At 41.0% G+C, this 25382-nt stretch overlaps 1 pseudogene across 1 annotated transcript; it reads left to right on the forward strand.

Annotated features, from left to right (window-relative positions):
• The first annotated feature begins 1122 nt into the window (after positions 1 to 1122).
• LOC307095994 (large ribosomal subunit protein bL19m-like) lies at positions 1123 to 14921 on the forward strand (annotated as a pseudogene). The gene is made up of 2 exons: positions 1123 to 1317; positions 14141 to 14921. The product of its transcript is annotated as a large ribosomal subunit protein bL19m-like (transcript).
• Positions 14922 to 25382: the final 10461 nt, after the last annotated feature.

Here is a 25382-nt window from a genome sequence, read left to right on the forward strand (position 1 = left end):
GTTCGACTGAGAGTTCAACTGTTCAACCACTCGCTATGACTTGCATTGACTCCAAGGGGCAGCGCGGAACATGGCAGGTGTCAGTGATGTGGTGCTGACAGCGGGCAGCAGTGGAAGTGCTGCCAGCCGTGATGGGCCCCAGTGAGAGCGAGACTGTGATGGGATGGTGAAGCAGGTGAGCAGGCAGCACCAGGTTAAGGTGGGTGTGAGCAGGGGCACGATCACCCCACAAATTGCCCTGCAGGTGGTGACCAGTGGGGGGCAAAGCTGCTGCCTGACTCCGAGGCACTGAGAGAGCTGGGTGGGGGGCCTGGACCCAATCGATTGCTCCGCAGGCGGGATGGTAGAACAGGTGAGGGGGAAGTGCCAGGCCAAGGTGGGGTGCCAGGTAGGGCTGTGTGGCTGGAAGGCTGGGGCTGAGATCTGGGGCTGCAAGGCTAGGGGTGTAAGCTGGGGCCCAATCTCCACAGGTCACCCCAAGGGAACCTACCAATGCACAAATTTGTGTACCAGGCCTCTAGTATTGAAGAATAAACTAAAAATGGATTAAAGACTTAAATGTAAGGTATGAACCAAAAAAAAAAAAAAAACTGCTAGAAGAAAACATAGACAATAAACTCTCTGACATTGCTCTTAGCAATATATTTTCTGATATATCTTCTAAGGCAAGGGAAGCAAAAGAAAAACAAATAAATGCTCATCAAACAAAAAGTCTGTTCCCAGCAAAGGAAACCATCAACAAAAAGAACAGAAAACCTACTTAATGAAAGAACATATTCACCAATGATATACTAGCATCTGATAATGGGTAATATCCAATATAAAGTATTAATACCACTCAACACCAAAAATACAAACAATCCAATTAAAAAATGGGCAGAAGACCTGAATAGACTATTATCAATGAGAGCATAGAGATAACCAATAGACATATGAAAAAATTCTGGGAGGAGTCAAGATGGTGACCAGCAGAATGGCAGTGAGGACAGAATGTGAGTGAGTGAGGAAGCGAAAGGGGAATGTGTGGATGTGTCTGGTGTGTGTGTGTGTGTGTGTGTGTGTGTGTGTGTGACACTTAGATCCTGCAGGAGTCTTGGGGGATGGCAAACTAGGCTCTCCTAGATGGGGAGCCCCTGCTACTGCTGCAAGCAATCCTGGAGCGGCTGGCTATGGAATAGAAAACATTCCATCTTGAAGGGGAGAGCTGCTGTGACTAGGAGTCCAGCCTTACCACCACCAAGACTGGCCTCAGACACCATTCTGGACCCTACAGCCACTGCGGCCAAAGACATCCAGCCTCACCAGCCTCAGGCTTCTGTGAGTCTCAGAGTACGCTCCTTTCCTGCCAACCTGCCACTTAAGCCACAGAACTCACGTGACTCGGAACCTGGGCCCTGCGGTGAGTCGTGGAGTGTGACCCTCCCACCAAGCCTGCCACTTCAACAAAAGGCCCTGCACGACCCAGAGCCTGGGCACTCTGGCAAGTCTCAGAGTGTGTAATCCTCATGCCAAGGCTGCCCCTTCAGCCACAGTCCCCATGTGACTCAGTGCGTAAACCATTTTGGGAGAGTGAAAATGGGGAGACAAAGAAATAACTCCCAAAGAAAAGAAAAGGAGGAATAGACAGAAAAGAAAGTAAATGTAGCAGAGGCATGATATATGTCAGAAAAAGAATTCAGAGTAAGAGTCATACAGTTCCTAAACCAGCTGGATGAGAAAATCAACTTAAGTAAGAATCAAGGGGAAATGAAGAATGACATAGGTACAATAAAAAACACAATGGAAGGCTTCAACAGTAGACTAGAAGGAGCAGAGGACTGAGTTAGAACACAGGGCAGTAAAACAGACCCAATCTGAACAGAAAATGGAGAAAAAAATTAGAAGGCCAGAGAGCCTAAGCGAGCTTTAGGACAACAGGAAACAAAGTAACATATGTATAATAGGGGTGCCAGAAGGACAAGAAGAGGAACAAGGATTAGAAAACATATTTGAAGAAATAATGACAGAAAACTTCCCTGATTTGGGGAAGAAAATGTCACACAAGCACAGAGAGGCCCAAACAAGATGAACCCAAAAAGATCCACACCAAGACACCTCATAATTACAGTGGCAAACATTAACAACAAAGGGAGACTTTTAAAGGCTTCAAGAGAGAGACAGAGAGTTACTTTATTGGGATTTCCCATTAGATTATCAAATTATTTCTCAACAGAAACACATCAGGACAGAAGAGAATGGAATGAAGTATACAAAGTGATACGAAGCAAGGGACTGAATCCAAGAATACTCTATCCAGCAAGGCTATCATTCAAAATTAAAGGGGAAATCAGGAGCTTCACAGATTTAAAAAAAAAAAAAGGCTAAGGGAAGTTTATCACTACCAAGTCAGCAATGAGAGAAATGCTCAAGGGACTGTTGTAAAAAGAAGAAATAGAAAGGGAAGAAGGAATACAAGTATAAAGAATAGAAATAGCTACAAACAAGTACCTATCAATAATAGCCTTAAATGTAAATGAATTAAATGCTCCAATCAAAAAACATAGGGTGGTTGAATGGATAAGAAAACATGACCCATATATATGTTATCTGCATGAGACCCACCTCAGAACAAGGGACTCACACAGACTGAAAGTGAAGAGATGGAAAAATATTTCTCAGGCAAATGAAAATGAAAAAAAAAAAAACAACTGTGGTAGCAATACTTATATCTGACAAGAGACCTCAAAGTGAAGGTCATAATAAAGGATAAGGAAGGCCACTTCATAATACTAAAGCAATCAATAGAACAAGAGGCTATAACTCTGGTAAACATATATGCACCCAATGCAGTAACACCCAAATACATAAAAAAAATCTGGAAGATATCAAGGGTGAGATCTACAGCAACACAATCATAGTAGGGGACTTTAATACCACATTGACATCACTGGATAAGTCCTATAGACAAAAACCAACAAAGAAACAGCAATACTAAATGACTCACTAGATCAGATGGATGTAATCAACTTTGTAAGGTATATGATTATCTAACCTGAACCTAATACCAAATAATATTCTATGTATATTTTAATTAATGATTAAATAAAAAAAATGGGAGAGAGTGTTGTGCAGCCACTTACATTTTACAGCACTTCCAAAGGCTGCTGCTGTTTTATCTGTTTATAATGCAAAGTGACAGTTTCTTTGCTGAACTACCAAAACCACAAGGTCCTCTTATCTGGATGGGGTAGAGGAGATGTGACTACCTCAACTGTAACACTTAACTCTGAGATAATAATTCTGTATAACATTAAAAACCATACTTAAAAAAAATAAAATAAGTATTTGAATAACATGGCAATAAGTCAAAGAATGCCAGCAGCCATCAGAAGCTGGAAAAGGCAAGGAACAGATTTTTCTCCTAGAGCCTCCAGATGAAGCATGGCCCTGTAGTAACCATTGTTTCAGCCCAATTATAATGATTTCAGATTTCTTTTCTTTATAAATATGAGAAAATAAATTTATCTTGTTTAGAGCCGCCAAGTTTGTGGTAACTTCTTATGACAGGCACAAATTTATAAAGATAATTTTTAATCTTTATAAAACAATTTTATGGTAACATAAAGAGAAGTATTATTATTTCCATGTTCCTCTGCCTTGAGTGATACATCATTCTTCTTTTATCTCTTTGGTAACCCAATCATTGTTTAATAGCATACTATTTAGCCTCCAAGTGTTTGAATTTTTTTTTAAATATGTTTTTATTGATTTCAGAGAAGAAGGAAGAGAGAGAGAGAAACATCCATGATGAGAGAGAATCATGGATCGGCTGCCTCTTGTAAGTCCCCCACTGGGGATTGAGCCCACAACCTGGGCATGTGCCCTTGACCGGAATCGAACCTGGGACCCTTCAGTTCGCAGGCCGATGCTCTATCCACTGAGCCAAACCAGCCAGGGCTGATTGTTTTTATTGTAGTTTATTTCTAATGTTATGCCATTGTGGTCTGAGAAGATGCTTGATATGATTTCAATCTTCTTGAATTTGAAGAGATTTTCCCTGTGTCCCAATATGTGGTCTATCTTTGAAAGTGTCTGTGCATTTGAGAAGAATGTATATTCCATAGCTTTGGTGTGAAATATTCTGAAGATGTTGATTACGTCCATCTGATGTAGTGATTCAGTAAGGGGCATTGAAGAACCAAGAAGACAAAATCTTAAGGGATTTCAAAATGTAAGTTCCAGTGAACTTGACTTTGAGGCCTCATTTTTATTTTTTAAAGAGAAAAATAAATAATTTTTATTACTTAACAAATAATCAGCATTGTTAGGATTTGATCCCAGGTTTCTTCATCCCTAATCCAAGATCTGTTCTCCACTGCACTGGCTGCTTAAACCCAAGTACATGTGCTTGTATGTGATAATAATGGCTACATTGACCAAATGTCCCTTACTTATGTTATCCCCAATATCTATAGCAACATGTTGGCTTATTTCATAACACCACACTTTGTATGTACTTTTGTTTTCTGACTTGTTCTGTCTGTATTCTTGACTGTAAAGTGTGGAAAGGCATTAAAACCTGAGTGTCTTGCACAGTACCTGGCACATAGTAGACATCACATAATATTTGCTGAATAAGTTCAGTTTGCAACAATTTCAAAAGACACATATTTCAGACCAGAAGCTCATTGAGGTTATGACAGCTCAAGTAGCTATTAAGTAACTGAGCCATAATTTTAGTAACCCTCGATTTTCTGATCCCAGAGCCTGTTCTCTTTCTTGAATACTATGAAAAAAATATGGCCACAAGCCTCATTTGTAAATAAATGTTTTCAACTATGATTTTTAAGAAGTAGCATCTCAAGGGATTGGAATTCACAATCCCCTGAAATTGGTATAGCATGTGTGCATTATATATGGCTTTCTGAAGAAATATGTGGCTAAAAGCTATTGTTTTTACTGTAAACAAACCAAAGAAGAGTACTGAAATTTTCTCATAAATTCAATATCTTTCTATTTCTTTCATTACTGACACATTTATTTAATTCATTCCATCTGAAGTTGAACCTCAACCAACCCCCTCATGACTACTTTTTACAGTAAACTCTCTCTCTCTCTCTCTCTCTCTCTCTCTCTCTCTATATATATATATATATATATATATATATATATATATATATATATTATTGATTTTTTACAGAGAGAAAGGGAGAGAGATAGAGAGTTAGAAACATCGATGAGAGAGAAACATCGATCAGCTGCCTCCTGCACACCCCCTACTGGGGATGTGCCCACAACCAAGGAACATGCCCTTGTCCGGAATCAAACCTGGGACCTTTCAGTCTGCGGGCCAACGCTCTATCCACTGAGCCAAACCGGTTTCGGCTACAGTAAACTCTTGTTGCTCCAGAAATAGGAATTACAAATGTAAGATAACCAGACTGTTATTTACTACCCTGCACAAGCACCAAATCTTCATAATGATGCTTTATTTCACTAAATTTTTAATTAAAATACAATAAACTTTAAATAAAGTTTTGTACTCTATTGTATATATCAGAAAAATTGATTGTTATACTTAATATAACACTTAAATACTATAGAATATGTAAATAATTTATTGGAAAAAAATTTGAATATACAGTTGAATAGAAGAAAGGTGGAAGAATATTCTCATTTGCCAAATTCTATACTGGTCATCCTTGAAGAGATTATGTCATGCAAATTTTTTAAAAAATGTGTGAGGTATGTTATTATCCCTATTGGAACTCAGGAGAGTTAATGTGACTTTTCCTCAAATCCCACTTTTAGTAAATGGGAGAGTGATATTTTACCCTGAGTCTTAAACACTCTCGTCCAGGTAGAGAAATTTATAGAGTAGATATTAGAAGCCTTTGAAATAGTTCAAACATGTAAGTGACATAACAGAAGCAGTGTTTTAAGTTGATTATTATGATAAGCTGACACAAGAAAAATAGGAGGAATAATCTGAGGAAAGTGTTAAGAAGAGTCAGATGGCAGAAATCAGATATACATGTCTGTTTGAACAAAATAAAGTGTCGTCTAATAAACACCTGAATTAAGAGAATAATAGTAGGGCTGGAAAAGAGGGAATGGTAGTGAGAGATGTATGCACTGATTGAATGTAGAAGGCAAGATATATAAAGAAGGAGGAGCCTGACCAGGGTGATTGTTCCTAAGAGCCTCCATCCCTTCACCCTACATTCCAAGGGGATCCATCCTGTGTAAGCACCACATCTATTCACATCAGTTTAAAGCCGTAGAGCAAAGTTAAGTGACATGTTTTGGGAGGAAACAAAAATGTCTGTCAAGAGGGCAGGAATAGAGCATGTTTCTGTAAAGGAAGAAAAAGCATTGATACTCTGTCCCCATTTGTTACAAGCTCAATACCATTTACACCTCAAGCATTTTCTGGCTGGAAGATAAGTCATCATCAAAAGCACAAGAGTTGAAATGGGTGGAACAAAGTTGGAGCAGCTGGAAAGAGAATATTGTTCAAAGACAAAAGTTGTGACTTGCAAACTGAGTGCCAGAAAATGAAAGCATTACTTTATATGGTTGGCTTGACTTTCCCTCCCTCTTGATCTTCTTTTCTTCCTCTAAATTATCCATTTCACTTTCTTCTTCCTCAGATACTGAATTTTCCTCATATCATAGTAGACTAAAAATCAACCTTTATTCCAGCAGATATTTTACTATAAATTGTGAAAAATATGATGGGAGAATTTTGGCTCTCTGCTCCAACAAGTAAGTAACTTAGAAGTTATCACTCCCATCCTCACAAAAATAAAAAAAAAGCGGAAAGTACTGAAAATGAACAACTCTTTTTAGATTAATGAGAATTGATGTCATAGGGAAAATGGATACCTTTAATATTGGATAAACAGAAGATGGATACACAGAATCACAGCTTAACAGAACAGACACCCGGGAGCAGAAACCACCACTGGAGTCATTACCAGGGTAAGAAATTTTAAATTATAATTTACAAGTGTCTGAATACTAAGTATGGACAAACTTGAGAGGTTAAAGAACCCTGGGGTTGGGCACTAATGTTATAGAAGCTCTTCATACCTTCATATGTTTTACAATGAGGAGCTCTATCAGGTTCTCACTGTAAGGTTCCAATAAAAATTCTCTCATACTTTTGGCAGATGGAAGGGAGAGGTAGCTATTTGGAAATATTCCCAGATCATTTTGTTCTTTTCAACAAGGCCTGCACTCAAGGGAGACTATTGTACCAGAGTCTGAACAACTGGGGCTATTCTAGAGCCTTAGCAATCTAGGAGAATGGAATTACCCAATTCTAGAACTCCTAGGATTCTATCAAACCTAAGAAGCACTTGCAAAATCCACAGTACAGACACAGAGGCTCACTACAATACTAAAACCTAATCATAGTACTAAAAAATTATTCTCCTTCCCCACACATTATAAGCACATCAATAGGGCTCCTCTGTGACAATAAGGAAATACAACTGAAAGATTGTCTGGTGTCCTTTTTTCTAATCCCCCTATTGTTTTAGTTTTTGTTGTTGTTCTAAAGGTCTGTAGAACAACAACAAAAACTAAAACAATAGGGGGATTAGAAAAAAGGACACCAGACAATATTATAGCATTTGTCACAAATAGCTACATCAAACAGTAAATAAAGTCTAACTCCTAGCAACATAAACATAAAACCTCATACTAAAGGTCAGTTTACCTCAATTCCTTTTACCCAGTATGTGGTATCCAACTTTCACAACAACAAAAACTTATAAGGCATACAAAAACACACATTCACACAAAGAGTTTGAATATACAGAGAAATAATCTGAAACAGACTAAGATATAGCAGAGATTTTGTAATTAACAGACTTGGAATTTAAAACAACTACCTTTAATATGCTAAGCACTGTAAAGGAAAAAGTAGACAATGTGCAAGAAAGGGTGGGTAATGTAAACAGAGAGATGGACATGCTATGAAAGAATCTAAATGAAACACTATAAATTGAAAGGGCTTACAGAAATCAAGAATTGCATTGATCAATAGACTGCATAGCACTGAATAAATTATCATGCTTGAAAACATGTCAATACAAACTTCTAATGCAGAAATGCAAAGATAAAATATGAAAAAGACAAACTATCCTAGAACTGTGGGACAATTACAAATGGTGTAAAACATAGGTAATGGGAATATCAAAAAAGAGAAGAAAGAGGAGGGAAACAAAAAGAAGAAATAGTTGAAATACCAAATACTGAGAATTTTACAAAATAAATGATGAATATCTAGGAATCCCGGAGAACAACAACAACAAAAATATTTATAGAAGAGCAAGAATAAGAATTACATTTGGAATTCTCACCAGAATCCATTCAAGCAGAAAGGGAGTAAAATAAAATATGTAAACTATTTTTAAATAAAAATACTTATCTAAAATTCTGTTTCCAATATAATTATTCTTCAAAAGTGAAAGAAGTAGACTATCAGACAAACAAAAATTGAGGGAACTTGTTACCAATAGACCTGCTATGCAAGAAACATTAAATAATATTAAAAAGAAAAAGATAGAAATCAGAAACTCAAATGTACATAGAGAAAAAAAGATGGTATAATTAAGAAATAAAGATGAAAATACCTTTTATTTTTCTATTCTTAAATGATCTAGTTGATACAAGTTTGTTAGAAAATATCAGCAACAAAGTATGCAGTGATTATAATATGTAAAAAGACTGACACAAATGTTATGAGAGAGGAGGAAGAAATTGGGACAACTCTGCTATAAGATATTTGCATTACCAATAAAGTGATACAATGTTATTTGAAAATGAACTTGGCTTAGTTGTAAATTCACATTGCAAACTCTGAGAACATCAGTTAAAAATCGTATTTTAAAAAAATATAATGATATGCTAAGAGAGTAGAAAACGTAAAATCATTTAAAATGGTCAATTAAAATTAGAGAAACTGTTTTGACATTTCTTTCAACAAAATAAAGGCTTACCCAAAACAATTGAAAAAATACAATAGGCATGTAAACTACACAAAGAAATAAAATTAACTCTATTCACAGACAACATGATATATGTAGAACTCATAACATTTATATTAAAACTAGGGGCCCAGTGCACGAATTCGTGCACCTTGAAAGGAATTGTGGGATGCGGGGCTGTGGTGGGCACTGGGGCGGGTCTTCGCCCATCCTCCATGCCCCTGCCTGGACCCTCCCGCTGCAGCCTCTGGTCCCCTGTCTGCCAGCAGCCCCACTCCCACCGCCGCTCCCATGTCCTGAAGGTGCCAGCCCCTCTCACACCTGCTGACAGCACAAAGCTATTGGGGCCGGTGCCATCAGTGGGTGTGAGCAGTGGCTGCTGCCCCAATTGCCCCTCAGGAGCAAGGGGAGGTGGAGAAACCCTCAGGGGCAATCGGGGCTGGCAGCTGCTGCTCGCACCTGCTGATGGCACCAAGTGATTGGGGTCAGCTCCAGGTGCCAGCAGCGGGAGTGAGTGGAGGCTCCGGCGCTGGCAGTGGGTCTGAGTGGGGCTGGTGGAGGCAGAAGGTGTGAGCACTGGGCGGGACTGCGGTGCGCGGGAGCAAAGAATTTCCAGTAACCACCAGAGGCTCATCCCTATGACAGCGATCTGTGCCGCACCTTGGTCTGGCGCCCCTGCTCACCTGCTCTACCATCCAGCCGCGGCCAATGCCCACCATGTTCCGTGCTCTGCCGCCTGCTGCTGACGCCCGCCATGGTCCACATGCACCCCCTGGTGGTCAGTGCACATCATAGCGACCGGTTGTTTGGTTGTTCAGTTGTTCCCCCATTCCCCCCTATTTGCATATTAGGGTTTTATATATGTAGATTTATCCAAGTTTCAAGAAAAGAATTCAACACATAAAAATCAGTTATGTTTTTAAAAATTAATAATGAACAATCTCAAAAGGAAATTGAGAAAACAATTTCATGACAAATGTACTTAAAAGAATAAACTACCTAGAAATAAACTTTATGGAGGCAAAAGACTTGTGCAGTGACAACTACAAAATATTGCTGAAACAAATTTAAAAACACAACCATGAGTGAAAGGACATCCATGTTCATTGATTGGAAGATTTAATATTGGTAAAGTGTAAATACTACCTACAATGACCTACAGATTGTAGTGAAATATTTTTTCCAAATCACAAAACTAATTTTTGAAAATATTAAATCCATCATAAAATGTATATGGGAATCTCAGTGAATCCTGAGTAGTGAAGACAATAATGAAAAAGAAGAACAAAGTTGGAAGACTGATGCTTCTTTATTTCAAAATTTACTTCAAAACTGCAGTAATCAAAACAGTATGAACCAAAATGGCAGTATAGAAGTTTAGTATCTATTCCTCACACATAAAATTAATTTTGAGAACCACTCACAAGTGAGAGTGTATTTGTGGAAGTCCAGGAGGAACCCAGTGGAGAAGTACCAGCACATCACTGGAGCAAAATAAAAATCAGAAATTGTACTCATTAAAGATGTTAAGAGGAACAGATTCACATTACCTATGTTACCTCTCCCACAAGGCAGTACAGTGCAGTGCCAAGAAAGACTTTTTGGGTCCATGCTTTCTCCCATAGGAAAAAGTAAGAGAATAGGATAAGTGCTTGTCTTCCTCAGCTGTGAAAAAAGTTGTCAAGGAAGCTTATTTCTTTCTTACTCCCTCCAGAATATTGATTCATAAACTGGATGAATGCGGTGCAGTGAGCAGTAGGAAGAATCGCTGCCAGGGCTCAGAATGAAAGGAGTAAAAGTGATGTGATCCTAATAATCACTTTGCAGACTATATCAGGAAACATGCCCATAAGATGCTGGGGACACCTCACCTGCATATTCCCCCAACTGGCCAAAGGGCACACACTATGTGCTGTGTTCTTTACCCACACAATTCTACACCACATAGCCAGCTCCTTTTATATACCCCAAATAGCAGTGAGAGTGAGCTTTTGCTGATGGCTACAAAGCATGTTTGAAAAGCCTATCCATCTCTGCAGCATTGGGAGAAAGCACAGAAAATTGAGCATTCAACACTGCTCTAGGGAAATAAAATGGAAGGCTGTCCACACACAACCTGGCTTTGAAGGATACAGAAAGACAAACAATTTTAAGAATCACACTCAAGAGGAAACAAAAAGTATGGAGCAAGTATATCCATTGAAAAGGTCTGAGAAAGCTGCAGAATCACTAAACAGACTGAATAAAGGTATTACCCTCCTGAAGCCAGTCTATAAAGACTAGAGGAGGTGACTGCTCTTTTAAATGCAAATATAGTGACACAAGACTTCAATAAACATGAAAAGTCAAGGAACATAACCCACCAAAGGAATATGGTAATTTTCCAGTAACTGACAACAAAAAATATAGATCTGTGGTTTGCTCAATAAATAATTCAAAATAGCTATTGTAAGAAAGCTCAGTGAACAAATAATTGAAGGTAATCTGGAAAACAAGAAAGGAGAAAAGGAATTTAACAAAGTAATAAAATCATAAAAAAACACATAAGGCCTGTCCAGTGTGACTCAGTTGGTTGGGCATCACCTTGTGCACCAAAAGGTTGCTGGTTTGATCCTGGTCAGGGCATATGCCAGGGTTGTAGGCTTGATCCCCAGTGGGGGACATGCAGGAAGCAGCAAACTGATGTTTCTCTCTCACATTGGCATTTATCTCTCTCCCTCTCCCTTCCTCTTTCTAAAAGTCAATAAAATATTTTTTAAAAACATAGAAATTATCTGAATCTGAAGAATACAATGAATGAAATGAAAAAAATATATAATAGAGAGCAACAATAGTAGACTAGTACAAGCAGAAGGATATATCTGTGAAGTTGAAGACAGAATCTTTGAAATTATTCAGTCAAAAGGGAACAAAAAGGAAAGAGTAAAAAAGTGTAAAGAAATACTACATAAATTATGAGATACCATTAAGAGGAAAAACTGCATTGTTGTGGTCCCAAAAGAAAAAAAAGAGGAATAAAATGACAGACAACTTATGTAAAACGTACTGCTTGTTACTTCAAAATTCTAGCAAGAGATTTGGACATTCAAGTTTATTATTCTCACCCAAAAAGATATTCACCAGAATACACCAAGACACATTATAATTAAATTTTTTAAAGTTAAAGAGATAATCTTAAAAGCAGCAAGAAAAAAACAACTATCTACATACAAGGGAATGCCAATAAGACTATCAGCTGACTTTTCAACAGAAACTTTGCAGGCCCAGAAAGGAATGGCATAATATATTCAACATAATGAAACGGGGAAACCTACAACCAAGAACATTCTATCCAGAAAGGTTATCATACAGAATTGAAGGAGAGATGAAGATTTTCCTTTAGAAAGCTAAAGGAATTCATTACCATTGAGCCAGCATTACAATAAATGTTAAAGGGGATAGTTTAAGTTGAAAAGAAAGGCCAAACTAGAAATAAGAAAATATATGAAAGAAAAAATCTCACAAGTAAAAGGCAAACATGTAGGAAAGATAGTAGGCTAACCATTTATAAGTCTAATATGAAAACAATTAAAATGGCAATAAGTATATACCTATCAATAATTACTTTAAATGTAAGTTGACTAAGTGTCCCATTAGAAAACATAGGTGACAATGGATTAAAAAAAAAAACAACCAAGACCCTTGTGTATGCTTCTTATGAGACTCCAGAAAGAGACATACACATAGACTAAAAGTAAAGGGATGGAAAAGATATTTCATGAAAATGGAAACAAACCAAAAAAGAAGCTGGGATAGAAATACTTAGATTAGACAAAATAGATTTTAAAACAAAGGTTAGAACAAGAGACATAGAAGGACCCAGCAATTCCAGTTCTGGGCATTTAGATAAAGAAAATGAAACACTAATTCAAAAAGGTATATGCATCCTTATGTTTACTGCAGCATTATCTACATTAGCCAAGATATGGAAGCAACCTGGGTGTTCATCAATAGATGAATGAATAAAGAAGTGGAGATACAGATATAGATATAGATATAGATATAGATATAGATATAGATATAGATATAGATATAGATATAGATATAGATATAGATATAGCTACAGATATAGATATAGATATAGATATATGCTCAGTCATGTAAAAGCATAAAATATTGCCTTTGTGACAACATGGATAGACCTAGAGGATATTATGCTAAGTGAAATAAAGACAAATACTTTTATCATTTCACTTACGTGTGAAAACTAAAACACTAAACAAATTAACAAAAAGGTACAGAAAAACTGATAGTTGCCAGAGGATTGAGTGATGGGGGCATGGGAGAAAAGGTGAAGGGGATTAAGAGGTACAAACTTATTACATAAATAAGTCATGGGGATATAAAATACAGCCCAGGGAATACAGTCAGTAATATCACAATAATTTTGTATGGTGACAGATAGTGAACTTTTTGTGGTGATCACTTTGTAAGGTATATAAATGTGAAATCTCACTACATTATACACCTGAAACTAATACTTTATGTCACTATACTTTAATTTAAAAAAATATTTATGCCAAGCTGGTTTGGCTTAGTGTTTGAGTGTTGACCTATGAAACAGGAGGTTACGATTAGATTCTGGTCAGGGCACATGCCCAGGTTGCTGCTTGGTCCCCAGTGGGGGGTATGTAGGAGGCAGCCGATTAATGATTCCATCTCACCATTGGTTTTTCTATCTCTCTCTCCCTCTCCCTTCCTCTCTCTGAAATATATTTAAAAAGAGTTTTACATTCCAGAATAAATATTAGATTTAAAAAATATATTCTCCAAGACTAATTATAATGACACTGTCTAAAAATAAAGACAAAGATTTTTTTAACAATCTCAAATATAAGAGAACCCCCATAAAGCTATGAGCGGAATTCTCAGTGAAATATTTACAGCCCAGGAGAGAGTAGAACAATGTACTCAAAAGCCTGAAAACACAAACAAACAATTAAACAAAAAATAAAACACAAAGTGCCAAACAGGAATATTTTACCCAGCAATTTGACTATAAGAAATGGAGAGGAACAAGCAAGGTGGCTTCCATTCAGGGGGCTGTACAGCAGCAATGGGCCTGATCTAGAGCTTGGAGTGGCCAGGGTTCTTATCCCTGCGCTGGCCTCTGTCGCCTGAAGGCCTGCACATGGCCAGGCCAACAGCAGAGCACTGGACCTTCCCAGCCCAGCACATTTCAGCTGCCTCCAAAACCAGTCATCATAGACAAGTGCCACCCCACCCCCACCCCTCCGCACCAGAAAACCAGGTTCTTGAGTCTTGAATTCATTCCTCCAAGAGGAAGAACAAACTCTCTGATATTTTCGACATAAAAAAAAAGATGTTTTAGAAAGAAGAAAAGTTCTCCACATTCTAGAGTTCTATGTTGGAAGCATTCTTTGGGTTACTACTGTCCACTGATAAGCCAATGAAAAAACAGGTCAGTTTCTGGGGATTAACATCCAGAGATCAGGAACAGGACTTGGAGCTACTTTTATTCTTAGAAATATTATTAAAGGACAAAGTGTTGAGATTTGCTTTGATCTTTATAATCCTAAAATCCAGGAAATTCAAGTGTTCAAATTACAGAAATGGCTGTTAGATGGCTTACTATACTTACAAGTTGCCATTCATGAACACGGCACTTTTGATATTAATATGAAGCCAATAGTACAAAAATATAGCCAGTAAGTTCCTGTTAATCAGCTGGAAAGCAAAAATGAAGCCCAAGCTAAAACCAGGTCCAAACTCTGGGAGTGTCCAAAATTTAATATTAAAGGAATCAAATTTTATCTTTATTTAACTGAAGAACAAATAAAAGAAGCTCAGAAGTGGAGTCAGCCTTGGCTTGAGTTTGAATATGATACTTTAAAAATTAAAGCTGCAATATGGGATGAAATTGAAACATTGAAAAAGTCCTGATATGAAAGTAAATTAAGCTACTTAACAGAGGATATACTGACTCTCAGATTATTTTTAGAGACCCATTTAATTTCATATATAAGAACATAGTCATTAAATCAGCTAAGCATTCATTATTTTATGAGTGCTGTTTTAAAAAATAAAATTGGCATATTAGTTTATTACTTAAAAAAGGGAAAAAAAGAAATGAAGGAGAAAAACTTTCTTAGACCCCCTTCCCCACAAAAACTGTTGAGAGTTCATCACCAAAAGACACAACTTAAAAGAAATGGTTAAAGGAGCTCTTTAGACTTAAATGAAAGGATGCTTATTAGAAACATGTAAATATAAAACACATTGGTGATGGTAAGTATATAGTTAAATTGAAGATAAACTAATCCTATATAATAAAAGGCTAACACGTAAATAGACCGAACTATGGAACAACCAGAACAACCAAACAACCGAACTGAACAACCAGTCACTATGACATGTGCTGACCACCAGAGGGCGTGTACAGAACATGGTGGGCATTGGTCATGGCAGAATGGTGGAGCAGGTGAGCAGGTGCGCCAGACCAAGGCAGGGCACTGGTTTCTGTCATAGGGGCGAACCTCTGGTGGTTACTAAAATTTATTTGCTCCCACATGCTGCAGTCCTGCACAGTGCTTGCACCTGCTGCCAGTGCTGGCCCCGCTTGCACTGCAGCTGGTGCTGGAGCCACTACTCACAGCCACTGCCGGTGGCTGGCGCCGATCCCGATCACGGCACCATCAGTGGGTGCAAGTGGTGGCTGCAAGCCCTGATTGTCCCTGAGGGTTTCTTCACCTCCTCCTGTTCCTGAGGGGTGATCAGGGCAGCAGCCACCACTAGCACTCCCTAACAGCGCTGGTCCCACTCACAACCACTGTTAACTCCAGCCCCAATTGCTCTGTGGTGCCAGCAGCAGGTGCAAGTAGGGCCAGCACCTTCAGGACATGGGAGCGGTGGCTGGAGTGTGGCTGCTGGCAGACAGGGGACCGGGGGCCACAGTGGGAGGGGCCAGGTGGGGGTGCAGAGGATGGGCCGAAAACTGCCCCTGTGCCTACTGCAGCCTTGCAGCCCACAGTTTCTTTCAAGTTGCACAAATTTGTGCACTGGGCCCCTAGTATCCTATATAATAAAGAGGTAATGTGCAAATCAACCATCACTCCAACACACAAGGACACCCTCATGTGGTCAAAGATGGCCACCCCCATGTGGACACAAGATGGCTGCCACAAGATGGCCAGCAGGGGAGGGCAGTTGGGGGTGATCAAGCCAGCAAGGGAGGGCAGTTGGGAGGGACCATGCCTGCAAGAGAGGACAGTTGGGGGAGATCAGGCCTGCAGGGGATGGCAGTTAGGGGTGACCAGGTTGGCAGAGGAGGGCAGTTGGGGGCAACCAGGCCTGCAGGGGAGGACAGTTGGGGGGAGACCCAGGCCTGAAGGGGAGGTCAGTTAGGGGAGGTCAGTTAGGGAGACCAGGCCTGCAGGGGAGGGCAGTTGGGGGTGATCGGGCCGGCATGGGAGCAGTTAGGCATTGATCAGGCTGGAAGGAGAGTGGTTAGGGGGTGATAAGGCTGGCAGGCAGAAGTGGTTAGGGGCAATCAGGAAGGCAGGCAGGCGAGCAGTTGGGAGCCAGCAGTCCTGGATTGTGAGAGGGATGTCCAACTGCCCGTTTAGGCCCACCAGGATTGGGCCTAAACAGGCAATTGACATTCCTCGAGGGGTCCCAGATTGGAGATGGTGCAGCCTGGGCTGAGGACCCCCCCCCCCGCACGAATTTCGTGCACCGAGCCTCTAATACTATCTAATAATAGAGTAGTATGCAAATTAGGCATCACTCCGCGACAAAAATGGCGGCCCCCATACCCACAAGATGGCGGCGCCCAGTCCCCTCAGCCCCGCTGCTGGAGTAGGACCAGGGCCTGTCGCTGCGGCGATCGGGAAGCCGCCTGGAGCCGGCGGGGCGGCGGAGGACGAGGGCCCGTTGCCGCGGCGATCGGGAAGCCGCCTGGAGCCGGCGGGGCGGCGGAGGACGAGGGCCCGTCGCCGCGGCGATCGGGAAGCTGCCTGGAGCCGGCGGAGGACCAGGGCATGGAGTCTTCCTGATGGTCGCTGAGGCGATCGGGAAGACTCCAGTGCCAGCAGAGCAGGGCATGGCGGCTTCCTGATCTCGGCAGCTGGGAAGCACCAGGCCCTGCAAAGCCGGGCCTGGCGGCTTCCTTAGTGCGGCAGTGGCAGGTAAGTCCCCAGACATGGCAGACAGAGCCAGACAGCAGGGCTTTGGATCTTCCTTAGTGCTCCAGTGGCGGGGAAGTCCCCAGACATGGCAGACAGAGCCCAGACAGCAGGGCTTGGGGGTTTCCTTAGTGGGCAGTGGCAGTGGGAACACCCCCAGGTCCCGTAGACAGAGCCTGGACAACAGGGCATGGGGGCTTCCTTAGTGTGTCCATGTCTGGGAAGCCCCTAGGCTGGGCAGACAGAGCACACTGCAGGGCATTGGGGCTTCCTTCACATGGCACATGGCGGCAGCAGGCAGAGAGTGACAGCAGGGCATGGGGGCTTCATCTCCATGGCTGCAGGGAAACCTTCAGGCCCCGCAGAGAGCAAAGAACCATGGGGAGTGGGCCTAAGCCATCAATAGGATATCCTCTGAGAGCTCCTGGATTGTAGAGGGTGCAGGTTGGGCTGAGGGACCCCCGTGCACGAATTTCGTGCACCGGGCCTCTAGTATGCATATAAGATCTTTGGTTAACATCTCCCCACCCTCTCACCCACCTGCTACTGCCTTCCCTCTGAGATTCATCAGTCATTTCTATGCTTCTACGTCTTGATCGTTTTTTGTTCTTCAGTTTATTTTGTTCTTTAGATTCCACATATTTGTGAGATTATGTGATACTTGTCTCTCTCTAAATGGCTAATTTTCCTTAGCATAATACTATCCAGGTGCCTCCATGCTGTCTCAAAGGGTAAGAGATCCTACAGTTGCATAGTATTCCATTGTGTAAATTTACCACAGCATTTTTATCCACTCATCTAATGATGGGCATTTGGGCTGTTTCCAGATTTTAGCTATTATAAATTGTGTTGCTATGAACATAGGGGTGCATATATTCTTTCTGGTTGGTGTTTTGGGATTCTTAGGATATACTCCTGGAAGTGGAATTACTAGGTCAAACAGCAGTTCAATTTTTAATTTTTTTAGGAAACTCCATACTATTTTCCATAATGGTTGCACAAGTCTGAATTCCCACTAGGGTTCCCTTTTTTCCACATCCTCGCCAGCACTTGTCTTTTGTTGATTTATTGATGGTAGCCATCTGACAAATGTGAGGTGGTACCTCAATGTTGTTTTAATTTGCATCATAATTCTTAATGTGTGTTCCCTAACCACAGAATATAAAAACAGGCAAAACTGATAGTATTGCAAGGAAAAGGGATGAATCCATTGTTAAAGTTGGAGATTTCAACACCCCTCCATCAGTAATTGACAGATGCAGCACATAGAACATTAGAACATAGTAGAACTGAATAGCACCATCAATTAACTGAATATAATTGGTTTATAGACTACTTCATTAACAACAGCAAAGTATACATTCTCCTGAAGCCCAAATGGACCATCCTTATTCCAGGCCATAAAGCACATCCTGACATTTTTTTAAATAGAAATAATACAAAGTATATTCTCAGTCCAGAATAGCATTAAATGACAATTCTATAACAGAAATATAGCTAAACCACACCAAAATAGTTGGTGATTAATCATACTTATATATAACACCTAGATCAAAATAGTCTAAAGAGATATTTTTAAAATGTTTTTACTAACTGAAAGTAAAAAATACAACTTATAACAATTTGTGGGACGCAGCAAGAAGAATAAAGAGAAATTTATAGCATTAAATATACATATTAGAAAAGAAAAAAAGATATAAAATCAAAACATATGATCCTCTATTTGTGCCCCTTCCTCTTATCCAGCATGTTATGGAGGCAGGTTGAAAAGGGCTGTCTTTGTGTCAGTTTCTGTGGTTCTTTATTTAGATTAGTGAACTGCAAATTGTTATACTGTTGTATTTTTCAATGGCTTTTGACAAAGAACCAATGGCTTTTGACAAAGAACCAGAGGGAGCTCTAGTTTCATAATTTTATATATTGGCATGTAAGAATTTCATTTGAATAAAAAATTCAAGATTTTAATATTTTGTATACCACTGTTTCAGATTAGGATGACAATATTGTTTTCTGTAAATGGTCAAATAGTAAATATTTTAGCATCTGCATGTATCATTCTTTCACAAACTACTGTCACAACTACTCCAGTCTGCTGTTGTGGTATAATAACCATAGATGACACTTAAATGAATTGGCATTGTGTTCCAACAAAACTTTATTTATGGACACTAAAATTTGGATTTCATGTAATATGTAACAAAGTTTTATTCTTCTTTTGATTTATTTTCAATAGTTTATAAATGTGAAAATGTAAAATGTAAAAACCATGCTTACCTTGAAAATCATATAAAAAAGACAGATGGTAGGCTGGATTTGAAACAGAAATAAAGGAGGGGATATTTTAGCCCTGGCCAAGTAGCTCAGTTGGTTAGAACACCATCCTGATATGCAAAGATTGCTGGTTTTATCCCTGGTCAGGGCACATGCACGAATCAACCAATGAATGTATAAATAACTGGAACAACAAATCTCTCTCTCTCTCTCTCTCTCTCTCTCTCTCTCTCTCTCTCTCTCATCTATCTATCTCTCAAAATCAATGAAATAAGATAAAAATTTAAATGATTGGTCTTTGAGACAAACAAGACAATCTCATGATAATTTCTACATTTTTTTTGTCCTAAGTTACCTCTCAAATGAACAATTCTGTTCTTGTTAAAATTTCCCCAAAATGGTTCATAGAATTCCACATCATTCCTGATAAAATTGGTCCAAGTAGAGAGGGAAGCTTACACATTGGCATTATTGTTAGAAAACATGAAGGGATCACATGTTCCATCTGTAAGGGACAAAGTTGTAGATTGAGAAGAACCAATAAGAACTGAACAGCCTGCAAAGATAGTGTTTGAGGGAATTCCATGTCTTCACAATTTGGCTAAAGGCCAGTCACCACCAATCCAGGGCCAGATAATTCATCCTGATTCTGGACTGATATAACTCAGCAAAGCAGTTCTCAGGGACTCCAAGACAAGACTAAGGAAGAAGTCTATATAGCATATTGAAATGGTAATGGTGGTGGACAGAACCTAAGATGACATCCAATGATTTCTCCTTAAGTGTGGGTGAAACTTGATATCTATGCCTAGTCAATAGCATAGAGTAAAACTAAAGGGATTTGGATGATATAATTAAAGTCCCAACTCAGTTGATTTTGAGTTTATCAAAACAGACTGTCAAACTTTAGAGGGGAGGCAGGAGAAGGTGGGAGGGTGAGCAGGTGGGAAGAGATCAACCAAAGTACTTGTATGCATATATGGATAACCCATGGACACAGACAATAGAGTGTTGAAGGCCTGGGTGGGGAACAGGGGTGGGTTGGGAGAGGTCAATGGGGGAAAAAGAGGACACATGTAATGCTTTCAACAATAAAGATTTTAAAAATAAAGAAATTTACTCTGGCTAGGCTTGACTTAATCAGGTGAAAGCCTGTAAAAGACCATCTGGTTCCTCCTTCAAGTGAGAAGCTCTTCTTTCAGGCTAGATGGAGTAAGAGGTTCACATCAAGGCAGTCTCTGCAGGTGATCTCTAAGAACTTCAGGCCAAGTCAGAAAACAAACAAAAAAACAAAGACTTCAGTCCTTCAACTGCAAGGAGATAAATTCTACTAACAACCTGAGATATACTGGAAGCAATATTTCCACAGTTGAGCCTCTAATAAGACCACAGCCCTGTCTGAGACCTGGATTGCAGCATGATGAAATGCTAAATCAGAGAATTCAGTTTCAGGGTTTTCAGACTTCTGACCTATAGAAGCTGAGAGATAATAAATTAGAATTGTTTTAAGCTAATAAGTTTTTCATAATTTGTTACATAGCATAAAAAAGCTAATACAGAATCTTGAGGCAAAATTTGTCCAAAGATTACCATCTTGAGGAGATAATTAAACTCTTTAGTCCCCCAGGCCAACTTAAAGTTGAACTTATTGAACGTAGGCATCAACTCTTCATATAGACTTTTCCACTTAGAGGCAACATTCAAGATACTAGACAAGTAAACAGATCACGGAAGCAGATGTCAGAAAGTTAGAAAATAATTTCACCTAGGAATAATACAAATTGGATCAGATAACCATAATTATTCCAAGGGATCTTATTTCTAGGAAAATAATATAAGCAATGCTGAAAGTACCCAAGGTAATATCAGAGCCCAATGCAGCATGAACTTACCTCTCAGCTAAGAGCTGGTGGCATATTGAATTGGTAGAGACACAATTGGTTTCAGAGCTATGCACTATTAGTGATTTGGGGGCTCTAGTCTAAGTCAGCGATGCCTTTAACTGAAACTCAGTAGATCTTTTTCTGTCAGTTTCCTTCAGTCAAAGACAACTAGGAACACCTGTAGTTAAATAATTTGGGTTTATTACTAGGTACAGCAAAAGAGAACATGCAACATGGGGCACTATGTGGTATCTCAGTAAGAAGCTATTTAGAAAGGATTTATAGGATTAAGAATGATATTAGAAAGTTTTGGTGATATTTTCAGGAAACAGGGCTTTTCTTTGGGTTGGATGATGTCAGGAAGTGGGGCACTCATTTTTCTTATCCAGAATAAAAGACATGAGTGTGAATAAATCTGTAATTAGTAAAGGAGTGTTTGGCATTTTGTGGCTTGGACAATGTCCATGTTTTGTCTATGTACAGATATCGTTATGAAGTGGTTGTGTTTTTTACTAGATCCATTATTGTCAGAGTGACCTTATGTGTACTAGGGTTTTGTGACATTATTTATGATCAAAAGTAACATATGGCCTAGCTGAAAGTTCCAGTCCAGCCCCAGGATATCAGGGGATGTTTTTTTCTGTTTCCAAAACAATACCAAATGCTAACCTCCTTATCAGTTTGAGGTACCATCACTTTAAAAAAACAGGTATTTATTTATTTTATTATTCTTCTTATTATTTAAAATCTCCACCTGAGGATAGTTTTCCATTGATTTTTAGAGAGAGGGAAAGACAGAGAGAAATATCAATGTGAGAGAAACACATTGATTGATTGCCTCCTGCACACATCCCAACCAGGTCCTGGGCCGGGACAGAGCCTGCAACCGAGGTATGTGCCCTTGAACTGAGGTATGTGCCCTTGAGCAGAATCGAACCCTGGACTCTTTGGTCTGCAGGCCGGCGCTCTATCCACTGAGCCAAACCAGCTAGGGCCGAGGTACCATCACTTAATGTTCAAGTCTTTGCAGGCTCTGGCCAGGTAGCTCAGTTGTTTAGAGCATCGTCTCCACCGGGGATCAGGGCACATATAAGAATCAACCAGTGAGTACACAAATAATTGAAAAAAAAAAAAAAGACTATGTTTCTCTTTCTCTCTCTCTCTCTCTCTCTCTCTCTTCCTGCCTACCTCACTTTCTATCCCTTCCTCTCTGTAACATAAGTAATTTTTTTATGTTAGAAATGCTTTTTTTTAAAAAAGTGTTTGTTGTTTCCAGAGTAAACCTGCTTAAATTTGATGCTTCTTTTGCTGTGACAGTTGAAAATATATGAAGAAAATGTCTGTCCATTAGTCTAATAAAGGCAACAGATTGAGGCTGAGGAAGAGAGAACAAAAAGTTGATTATCAATTACCCATTACCAATTTTTGGCAGTAAATCACTTTACTACTTTTCTTATTCTTTTGTTTTCTGCTTAATTAATATATTCACATTTTTATGTAATAATGAAACATTACTTGAGCAGCAATTAGAATTCAACATTTTTCAATGTATTTCATTGAGTGGGTGTTCAAAATATAATTTAATGTACTTCTGTCTTGGAATTGCATACATATTTGAATACACATTTTTTACATGTTTAACTCATATATTTATTATGTATATTTATATGTCATTTATTGTTATGTATAATAAAATAGAATCATTTTGAGACCTGAAAAAGAGGATAAGGAATATGTACTTTATAACAATCTATGTATAAGAATTTTATTTTGGCTCAATCAAATTAAGGGTAAAGTCAATATGGATGTATAAGGGTCTCATCCACACCATGGGGATATGTGATTACTAGAGGCCCAGTGCACAAATTCATGCATGGGTGGGGTCCGGCCGGCGCTGCCCCAATAAGGGCTGATTGGGGCTGGGCCTGTCAGGAGGAGGAGATGGCAGGAAGTTGGCTGGCTGGCCTGTCCCCATAGGCCCCATCAGGCTGGGTCAGCTGGGGGAAGGGGCCATGGGCGATTGGCCAGTGAACCCCACCCCAGATTGGGGTTAGGGCGCCAATTTGGGGCAGAGCTAGCCATGGGGAGGGGCTGTGGGAGGTAGGCCAGCAGGCCATGCCCCCAAATGGGGTGGGGGTGACTATCAGGGGCCTGTGGCCTGGGGGAGGGGCCATGGGTGGTTGGCCTGCCGGCCCTGCCCCAATCTGTGTTGGGGGGCTGATCTGGGGTGGGGTTGCAGGAGATTGGCTGGCTGGCCCCACCCCCTAGAGGGGTGGGAGTGCAATCAGGGGTGGGGCGGCCAGGGGGAGGGGGCGTTTGGCTGCTGGCCCTGCTCTTTTTTTTTTTTTTTGGCAACTTCACGACTTTTATTTGTGGCGCCTGTGCTATGTCTCAAAAATACCTTCTCCCCCTGCCCCAGACAGCATTGGGGAGGGGGCAGAAAAAAATAGAAGACGTCCCTCCCTATTGCACATGGACCCTATATATAGGCCCATCCAGCCCAGGCCAGCGGGATGCTTGGCACATTCTCAGATCCCTGCTTAGGGGAGGGAGGAGTGACTGGTGGAAGCACACGTGAGAGGGGACCTCTGGGTGGCCACTCTGGTCCTGGCTACTGGTCCTGGCACTTCCTGGTCCTCAGTTCCTTCTTGGTCCTGCCTACAGCCCTGGTCCCCCTACCTGGTTCAGCCTCCCTTCTCCATCCTGGCCTCAGATGGCCCCCTTGGTTCCTGGGGGCTCTGAACTCCCCTCCCAGCCTGGAGGTCCCGAAGGGAGGTTATGGCTTCTCAGAGACTCCCCGGCAGCCCTGTCACTCGTGTTTACATGAGAAGGTGTGCGTGTGGCAGAAGCAGCTGTATAAATGCGGGTGCAGGGGCAAGTTCCCCAGGGTCACTTGGACAGTTTGCTGATGACATGGATCAGGGCCGTGTTCTCGTCCTTCAGGAACTGGTTGTCAGCCTGGAGGTTGGACAGGCCCTTCAGCTCCTCTTCCAGCTCAGCGGCCTTGCACTCCAGGGCCATGCGCTCAAATCTCTCCAGCTCCAGGAGGGCCGGCCTCTCTGCAAAGCGCTCCTGCTTATGCATGGCACGCTCCAGCTCCACCTTGAGCTGTGCCAGCCGCAGCGTGATCTTGGTCAGGGCTTCACGAAGTCTCTCATTCTCAACACACATCTCTGTGTAGAGCTTCCTGAAGCCTCCCTCGGGTCCTTCTGATTCGGTCTGGGGTTCTGGGTTGAGGGCCTGCTGCCTCCGGGGGGAAGGGCTGGATTCTAGGCTGATGTCCACTGGCTTTGCCTCCTCCCCCCTCCGCAGGCCCTCTCCTTTCCAACTCTGCGGTGCTCCCTGGAGGCCTGTAGCCCCTGTCCCTGCCTGTCAGATGCCTCTACTCTCTGGGCAGGGCCATCAGAATTCTCAACCCCAGGGACTCGGGGCTGCCAGGAAGGGTCCTGGCTCTGTGCGGCCCTGCTCTTGTTCAGGATGGGAGAGTCCAATCAGGGGCAGGCTGGTAGTGGGGAGGGACCCCGAGGTGCTCAATGCACCACATAGTGACCAGTCTTTTGGACGTCCTGATCATCACGGACACAGGCGTTTTATTTATATACTAAGGACCCGGTGCATGAAATTCGTGCACTGGGGGTCGGGGGTCCCTCAGCCCAACCTGCCCCCTCTCACATACTGGGAGCCCTCAGGGGATGTCCTACTGATGGCTTAGGCCTGCGCCCCATGGGGAGTGGGCCTAAGCCGCAGTCTGGCCTCCCTTTATAGGAGGCAACCGGGCTGATCAGGAGAAGGCACCAACCCCCTCACCCCGCTGCTGCAGCCATTGTCAGTCACCGCAGCCAACAAGGTGTTTTCATCAACACAGACTCCAGTCCCTTCACCAAGAAAAATGACAACTTTCTTTAGGCATTTTCAAGATGTGTCTTTCATAGGATATGCATTTCTTTATTTATTTTTTATCCTCACCTGAGGATATGTTTCCATTGACTTTTAGAGAATGTGGAAGAGAAAGGGAAAGACAGAGAGAAACATCAAAGTGAGAGGAACACTTTGATTGGTTGCCTCCT

The sequence above is a fragment of the Cnephaeus nilssonii genome (genome assembly GCF_951640355.1).
Source record: "Cnephaeus nilssonii genome assembly, chromosome: X".
Taxonomy (NCBI): Eukaryota; Metazoa; Chordata; class Mammalia; order Chiroptera; family Vespertilionidae; genus Cnephaeus; species Cnephaeus nilssonii.